The sequence below is a fragment of the Dendrobium catenatum genome, unplaced genomic scaffold (assembly GCF_001605985.2).
Source record: "Dendrobium catenatum unplaced genomic scaffold, ASM160598v2 original_scaffold_122705, whole genome shotgun sequence".
In the NCBI taxonomy this organism is placed as follows: Eukaryota; Viridiplantae; Streptophyta; class Magnoliopsida; order Asparagales; family Orchidaceae; genus Dendrobium; species Dendrobium catenatum.
In genome coordinates this window covers 274,090-283,970 of record NW_021441140.1, presented here as the reverse complement: position 1 = coordinate 283,970, position 9,881 = coordinate 274,090, and positions in this window count along the sequence as shown.

Below are 9,881 nucleotides of genomic sequence, written 5' to 3'. Positions count from 1 at the left end.
TTCGGCTAAACAAAGGCTTGAAAACTAAAATGAGAGTGAAAAGAGAGGAAAGATAAAAGAGAAATATAGATTTGGAGGTCACATAGTGATTTTTAGTAGTTATAATTGTTAAGAGATTTGCTCATCTCGCTGTAAGGAACCATAACCATATTCTTGATTTTAAATATTTATATTTTATCATTTTTTCATTCAAATTTATATTTTCATTATAAAAAAAGGAGGATAATTTTATATTTGTAAAACTTTCACCACATAACTTTTGCTTACTTTGAAATCTATTTTGACATGTAAAAATAGTGTTTTAGTTCAATAAAAGCTTCATAATATTATTATATGCAATCCCTGATAATTTGATTATTTTCTGAAAATATGAATTTTTTTCTCAGTAGGATTTTTTGTTGTCTACCGTCAGCACATTTTGACACTTTTTGAATTAAACTCAATTATATTTTATTTACTACAATGCATTGAAAATGAATATGAATATGTGATTAAGTAATTGCTAGTTACTATTACTATCATAGTACTTTGATGATAATATATGTGTGGAGAAAAATAAGTAAACACTGGTTATTCATTCACGATGGCTAGAGACTGGTTATTCACTGACCTTGGTTGGAGACTGGTTATTCATTGATATTTGTTGAAGACTAATTTCCTACACATGATGGTGGGCTGATGAGCTTTCTTTTAAATATTAGTATTGAGTGTTATCCTCTACTAATTCACGTAATATTGATTAAAAGTTATAAGGAGACGATTATTATGTTGTCGAACAAAAAGTGACGACTCTATTTACTAAGCTAACGGATTATTGATAATGACATTGATACTAAAAAAAACAACTTTAGCTAGGACTTGTTTAATATAATTAGAATGCATTCTATTAAATCACTACACTGTACGGCTTTACTGTTACTTTCACCTATGATGCTGATGTTACTATTATTAATATGTTGATTATATATATATTGAGTATGTGCAATAGACACTGATATGATATTTTTGAGCATGTGATACATGTACCCAATTATTTTTATATGATTTTATTGCATTAACATGCATTTGACAATTATTATCGAGATTCTGATTTGATGTTTTATGATTTCTTTACTAATTTTAGTATTGATATGATGATTTCTTTAGTGATTCAACGCTTATACTTTTCAATTTCTGATATATTGTATTGCCCTATGATCATGTGAATGCTATTGTTATGATTTAATTGCTGACATGCATATTACTTCTTTGTCTTATGTGAAGCTTAAATATAGAATTTGATTGCTTGCTGGGCTTGTGAGCTCATTATATGTGGTTAAATATTTTAAGGTCAGAGTAGAGGATCATGAGTGTGAGATTGATCAATATTCCTGAGGTTCTATTTTTTTTCTTTAGCTATTCTTTTGCACTCATGATAGAATAGTTGTTGTACGATTATATAGAGCATGAGTAATATATATGATTTTTGAAAAATGAATAAAGATGTATCTATTGATGTTTTGATTGATAGTTTTATTTACACTGTTGTTTAGATTGGCAAAAGAAATTAGATAGATATGGTTGTGTAAATTAAATGATAAAAAAATAATTGTTTGTGTGGAGTTTAAATATAGGATTCGAATGCTTACTGGGTTTGTGAGCTCATTATATGTGGTTAAATATTTTTCAGGTCAGAGCAAATGAACATGAGTGTGAGATTGATGAAATTCCTCATGTTCTTTTTTTTTCTTTAGATATTCTTTTGCACTCATGACAGAGTAGTTGCAGTTTGATTGTATAGATCCTGAGTAGTATATATGAATTTTTAAAAATGAATAAAGATATATTTATTGATGTTTTGATCAATACTTTTATTTATACTGTTGTTTAGATTGACAAAAGAAATTAAATAGCTCTTGTCCTGTAAATTAAAAGTTAAAAAATAATTGTTTCAATTTAGATTCTGGAGCATCACAATTTAGTTCCTTGTTTTGTTTGGTGTCATTCTCTAACCCAACAATGCATGAACTTTTTTTCAAAAGAAAGTAGAGGATTTATCACATAATTCTTATATATTTATATATATATAACATCTGATCAAATTTTAATATTTACTTATATAAGACTTTAGTGTCTTAATTACATCGAAACTTATACATGAAAATACATATTTCACTTTTATAAACTTGACATCAGTAGTATTTTCTAGCCATTTAAGGATTTGCATATTATATAAATATCCAAGTTCAAATATTAGATATATAAATATAAATTATGTGGGATATATAAAAAATCCCCCAAAACAAGTATTATATTAATATCAACAAAAGTTATTAGCAATTGTGAATCAATGGAAGCTAAAGTTGGTATTCATACATTAATGGTCAATTCTTAAGCTAAAGTTACTTATATAAAACTATTATAATAACAGTTTTAATCGGTTGTAAATCCAAACTTACTTCTAAGACATTATTCGAGACAGTTTTTTACCACTATTTTTTCTGCTACTTTAAAGGAATATTTGTACTAAAAAGATACTTTAGAAAGTAATAAGAACATTAAAAGCAGCTTGAGGTACCCTTTGCTCGCTCAAATTGCTAGCAAATGAATCCATAGTTGACAAATATCCTTTGCAATTCGAGCTCTTGCATGCCTTAATAAAAACCATTCATACAAAAATGACAAAAAACAAAATATTTTAAGCTAGCAAATCTGAATACTAATTCAACTTTTTCTTCTTACCCACCCATGTTTCTCCATTATGCAAGGCAACTCACTTCAGAATCCATGTGCAAAAGTATTTCCATGTGCTTCCTTCACATGTTTCAGTCCATATCATAGAAAGCTCATAAGTTCAAAGGAGAGCTTTCCCATCATATTTTCTTCAAGAAATGGTTTCTCAAATCTGAAGAAGAAAAAGCTTTTCCAGGAAATGATAGCCCGAGCTAATTAAGGTGGGTCTCAGTGTCTCACATTTTCTATGGACCACCTTAGGCTTTATATAAAGCAATTTCTATTGTTGCAGCTCTTATCAAATATGTCAGATCTTTACAGATAGACTACATGAAGTGAATTAGAAGCAACACAGAGCTTTCTGAGTCCCGACTGAATTGAAGGTTTTATAGATGAGAGATCATCACAACGAAGACCTGAAAATGAACTTCAGTCTTTCATGTTTGTGATGTTCTTCGGTTGTTGCTTTATTGTGTTATTTGATACAAATAATTTAAGCCATATTATTATTTAGTTGAACATGTTACTCTGTTAGTCTGTTGCTCAGTTTTGAAGCCATTTATTTAGAAAATGCAGTTATGATTTAACCCTTTATGTTGAATGTTTTCTTTTGCACAAACTATAATAATCCGTATTTTGATCGAGATAATTTTTTTTTTCTGGAGTCAATATAACTCTAAATCGCAAACCGTCTTCGTCATAGTATTGTTATTGTAGTATTTTACATTCATGATTTTTTTTTTTGTATTTTTTTGCATATGTTGGTCCCAAAATCCTCATTTGTAACGACAAGTATCAATCATTTTATTTTAAGGATATTTTTAAAATCAGTTTGCAAAGCGGACACTTGACGGTTCCAAAATCATCACTTGTACCAACATGTACAAATTTCTTAAGGATTTTCACTGGTGCAAAAAAATTACGAAAATATTTGTGCAAGTAAAATAATACAATAACAACACTATGGTGAAGACGGTTTGCAATTTAGAGTTTTAGTGACTCCAGAAAAAAATTATTTACCTCAGTCAAAATACGGGTTGTTACACACATACATTACACCGAATCACTCGTGTCAAGCTCAAGGCAATATGGGCAGATAAAAAGAGGTCTATCTCACGGGTCAATCAGATCCGACTAGATCAATCAGTCGCCACATGTTGATTCATCTTATATCTAAAAAAATCTTTATGAAAATCTCTTATGATTAAAGATGTATAATTAGCCTTTCTCCTTTTTGTAGCAAGATTTTATTTGATTATTTTAAGTATTTTTACATAAAGCAATGTCTCAACTCCCATCTATAAATAAGGGATTAGAGGACAAGTCTGAAGTCACAACCAAGAGATCCCTAATTTATGGCAATAAAGCAATATAGAGTTCTTCATCTGTATCATTCTGATTCTCTCCCTACAACTTTTTCTCTTTGTATCTCCCTTTATGTTTCTCTACATTTTGTAGCAAATAAGATTTGGTCATCGCTCACAGACATGTTTAAATTCAACATCACAAATAGAAAAATAATAATATGATTGATTAGTGGTCTCAATTTTACTCACCACTTATTTGCAAATAACTAACATTCAACTCAATAATTTAGATAATTTTGGTTCTTTTTAATCATAAGTTAGATTATTGTATGCGTCGATGATGAATATCGCCTTGCTCGGATCGATTTAATTACAAATTGATTTTATTTTCTGTAATCATAGAACTACCACTTTGTTCAAATTTGACAAAGATGGCAACATGTACTTGTTTTTTTTTTAAGGTTAATTTGTTTTATAGCAAATTGGTTATTACGTGTAAGAATTAATTAACTACACTTAGGTTTCGTTTGGGACGGCTTTCTTACTGCTTAAAACAGAATTCTAATAAAAAATTTAAAATTTTTTACTAAAAAACTGCTTTAAGAAGCAATGTGAATGCCGTCCCAAACAAAACCTTAAACTTATACACATAACCTTAAATTTCTTGGAGGATAAATATAATATGTGTATAAAGATATGGCGTTTGCATCAAGTGAGTTAGAAGGGGAAAAAAGAGCATGGAGATGTCAATCAGTCTACAGTTTGTTAGAAGAAAAAATGGGATGCTAAGAAATGAAGGAAAGTAGAAAATGAAGGGTTACTTGTGCCTTGAGGAATTAAGGTCTAATGTCTCTTTCTTTTAGGTAGATGGATTGGATTTTAAGTTGCCATATTGATGGATTGTAGGATCCAAAATCATCTATGTGATTTATGTGACCATTTTAATGAAGAATTGTCATTCTTTGAGGGATGTATGATTGGATATAAACAATACTTTTGTTTTTTTTTTTGTTTTTGGATTATTTTGTATTGATCAAATAGCAATGTTATTTGCAAAATATAGTGTATAGATTTTGTATTATCTAAAGATGAAAGGGCAATTTAGAATGTTTTTTTTTCCTTTTTGTTATTTTTCTATGTTTATGCTAATGAATTATAAGTGGTTAACTAATTAAACGGATAAGTCGCGTAAAAATGATAGAGTTATTGTCGACTGTTAAGAAATTCTCAAGATAAAAATGAGATGAATAATATTAGAATTGATTAGGTCAATTGTAGTAAAAGAAGGTCCATATTGACTCCCAGGGAGAGAGAACAACCAGAGATTGTCTGAGAGTGCAGCTAGAGTAATATCCCTATAATTGGTGGATCAAAACCTCTATTTTGTCAAAACTCAAAATCAATTCGGTCAAACACAAATCAACTCCATCCTACTCAATTAAACATCGATCAACTCCAGCCTACCCAGTCAAATGCCAATAATCCAATTCGCTATGGTAAGTAAGTGACAGCTTCAATTCACAAAAACTCACAACACTTGTTTGGTTTTTTGAAAAAATTCAAAGTTTGAGGAGGATGGCTTTTGTAGCTAGAAAGCTCTGTTGTTAGGAGAGATGTGTTGAGGCATTTGAGAAACTAAGTTCCATTACACATGATATAATTAAAAAATATGTATAAAAATACTAGTGATTGCCTTTGCTGATGCCCTTAAATTTTCGGGTTAATATTAATTTTGGCTAGCAATTTTTTATCGAGTCCATCTAACTAATTTCCCCCCCTTTGCCCACACAAATTAATCACTCAAAAACCAAGATTAATTGAGATAATCCTTATAATAATCAACATGAGTGCAGTCCAATAGAGAAGTACTCCTATGATTATTAGAGCAGTACTAATTATTTTATTTAATAATAAGTAGGGTATAAAAATGACAAAACTTGCTCATAAGATGCCTTACTCTCATAAAGGTGTTTCTGAATTTTTGTGGACTTTTACTTATATGAAAAATCAGTAATATATTTCTAATTAATTTATGCCAAAAAAAGGGGGTTGCAGATCATTCTCCTCTATTCAAAATATATTCTTTTTAAGAACAAAAATAAGAAAAAAATTCATTACAAATATAATAATAAGCTTTGGTACAAAATAGAAATGCATTCTCTTAAATCGTCCGCCGCCGTCAGCCGCCGCCGTTCCGGCGCCGGCCACCCAAACCGGGTCGGGTCGTGTCAACCCGGCAACCCGCCGGGTCGGGTCCGGGTTCGGTTTTTCGACCCGTTTCTCTACCCGATTCGGGTTAGGGTCGACCCGTTTCGCACCTGGGTCAGTTCGGGTTCGACCCGAACCCGACCCGTGACCCAAAATTGACACCCCTACTTAAAGCTCTTAGATATGCTTTAAAATTCGTACAATATATAGATAATTAATATTATACAAATCTCAAAGCAGATCTAAGAGCTTTGAACTACATGTTGATGAAATTTTATGAAAATATCCTAACATAATTTTTTTTTCCTATAAAATTGAGTATGAAAGCAAAGAAAGATAAAAGAACCCAACTAAACTTACATCCAAAAATAAACAAATTATTGTAACTTTTTAAAAGGAAAAGGTTATTTATTTGTTAATAGTTCACTATCTTAAAAAGTGGAATATTTTGGAATGATATAATGATCTAAATTTTCTTACCCAATAATCATGACTAGTTTAGAAAATTTCACATTGTTGGGATGATATGACACATTGTCATTAGAGTAAGAGTAGAAATTTTCAATAATGTGTTAGATAAATAAAATTCTAGAAAGATTTTTTATTAAATAGATTTGTTTTCTTGTATAGTCTAAAGAGGGGGAAACAAAGATTTAAAGGGAAAAGAGCAAAAGCATTTATCTCAAATTTAAGGAGTAACTTTTATACTATATAGATTTTTAATTATAAAAAATTTAGGCTTCATTTTAGATAGCTTTTTTATTGCTTTTTAAATCAGATTTTTAGTACTAAAATTTTTAATTCAAAAAATTTTTGTATTACAAATTTATTTTAGAAAGTAATAAAAAATCTATCACAAACGAAATCATAATTGACAATGGCCACCACTGATTTAGTTTGATGAGATGAGAAGTTTAAGGGTTGGTCCTCTTGTTTCATCTTTAGACTTGGATGGTCCAGTCATAAATAATTGACTTAATTTTTAATAGTCTTTCAAGTGTATACACTCTTTAGGTAGCTCTAGTGTTTTTTATTGCCATTTAGGGAAGTTTAGAAAGTAATTAATGGGGTGTTGACCTTAATCAATGAAATTATTATAATTGCTATTTGGTAAAAATTTTGTGATGGTAGAATATGTGTTTTATTTCTTAGTTTTGTATAAAAATTCAATGTGCATAGATAGAAATTGTATGAAGTCAAAAAACATTTACGAGGAAAGCCCAAAAAGGAAAAAACCACAAGATTTGCCTTAGTGAATGAATCCACTAAATAATAGCATATGTAAGTATCTTATGTTCTTTATAATTGAAGAATATGATATTATATATAATTAAGAACAATTATTTGATTCTTGTTATAAAGATTATTATACATAAATTGAGTCCCAACAATTGAACTGCTAAAGCACATTAATATAGTTAATAATCAAGTGATAATCCTGAAATAACAGAACTATGGCAATGATAACAACACTAGTTAATGGTGGTCATCTCTTGTGATTGTCAAAATATGCAGTAGAGTTTTTTTAGTTCTCCCAACTTTCAAACATTTCGTCCTCTAAAAAATGTGGTCTTATTTATAGCTCTTTTGAGAAGGGCATTTGGATAAATTTTGCTAGAATCCAAAACACTCCATCAAGCGATCTATATGTGCCCCTAAATTATAAATTATTTATCAACATTTAAGTGCCTTAATGATATCAGAATCAAATGATATTAGGATCGTTGAATTTGTCTTGTCGAGCTGCTCTATTTGACTACAAGAATGCAAGATTTAGAAACTTATTTGTTCTTCAACTAATATTTAAAATTTTCAAAATATGCTTCGAATGTTTAATTTGGATTCATATGGACTCAATTAAAATTTTTGTTGTGTCCATGAGTTCTTTTTGCTAATACATCCAGTTTGACTATATATTTGTTGACATTAAAGTTCAAGTGGTCCTGAATTTAATTTTAAAATTTTCAATTCAAATATTGACTTGAGATTCACGCAAATCAAGCAAATCTTTTTAGAGACATGTCAATAGGCAAGGTGATATAGGATGTAGTTATGTTGAGCTAGCCAAATGGTAGCACATGGAAGTTAGTGGCATAAAGCCCAATGGTTATCAAAGACTCTAAGCATGTCACTCCTAAACAACCCTTGAAGTAGGGTCAAGAGAAGAGGATTTTTGTCTTCAAAATTCTAAACTTATAAAGTGTGTATACCTCCTATCATTTATTGAGTTTTTTTTATATCTAATTTTACTCCTAGCTATGTATATATAATATTTTTATATATGAGAAAAATTAATTTTTAGTATAACTAAAAATATTAAATAAATTTAGAAATAGTAACTCATAGAACCTTATATTAGTTATATAAAAATGAGAGATAATAAGAAGGTTAAATATATCTATTTCATGATTTTATTATAGACAGATGTATTTTCGTCCTCTATTTATACTAGGATTAAAGTTTTGGTTATAGATGATGATGATATTTTAATTTAATTTAATTTAAGTAAAAAATGAAATATGTAAATATTTTTTATTGTAATTTTTAAACTGAAATTATTATTAGGAATTTTATTATATCATCAAATAATAAAAAGTTACTGTAAAAGTGGAATCTTATGAAACCTGTTTTTATAAGATATTTGTTTAAAAGTTATTTAAAAATTAAAACTTATACTAAACAATAATATGCTAATCTCAAAATATTTTGTACATCATTGCATACAACTACATTTATATACTTTTGATTAATCATTTCAAAATATGAATTGCATTTACTGTGAATTATTGTCATTTTTGTGCTTTTAATTTGGAATTTTATAGGGTAGCACTTTACCTATAATATGTAAGAATATATATATATATATATATTCGTAAAATGTGATATGAATTTTTAGAGACTAATGTAAAATTATTAAATAAATAGTTTTATTCTATTAGATAATCATTTTTTTAATTTATATTAACTTTTATTATTGAAGAACAATTAAAATACAATCACAAATAATCGATATACATAATTAGCCGTTTGGTGGTCGTGCCCTAATTCGGTTCAATTAACACATATGTACTTCCTAATTTTAGAAAAAATATTAAATAATGAGATATACAAGAATAGGAAAAAAAAGGCATATTCACCCAAAATAGCAAGTTGATTTTATTTTAGGAAAGCAACTCTTCTAAACCAATAAACTTTTGTTATTTTGTCATTTTGAAAATGAATAAGCATTAAAAATGGACAACCAAACGAGGTTACTAATAACCGTGTTTTGCGCAACAAACCATGCCTATAAAGCCTCATATGCTTGGCTTATTTCTTTAAGTTCTCCAAATGGCAAATTCAAAGCTCTATTCTCATGGAGACTTCTTCTTCTCTACTCCCATGTTATACTCTTCTCAATCTCTTCTACTTTTTTCTTCTAATACAGAAGATTTCTCTAGTATCAATACGTGGGCTTACCTGAGAATATGATTTCATCGACGTTGTGTCACTACTACCGAGCAGCTCCTGCTCCGTGCCTCATAATGGTATGCTTGGAATTTCTTAATACAACATTTGAATTTTTTTTTTGTAAATTAAATAAATTAGTAATAAATTTGTAGAAACTAAGCTCATTTGATAAATATAAAAAACTTACAGCAAATTCAAAGAAAA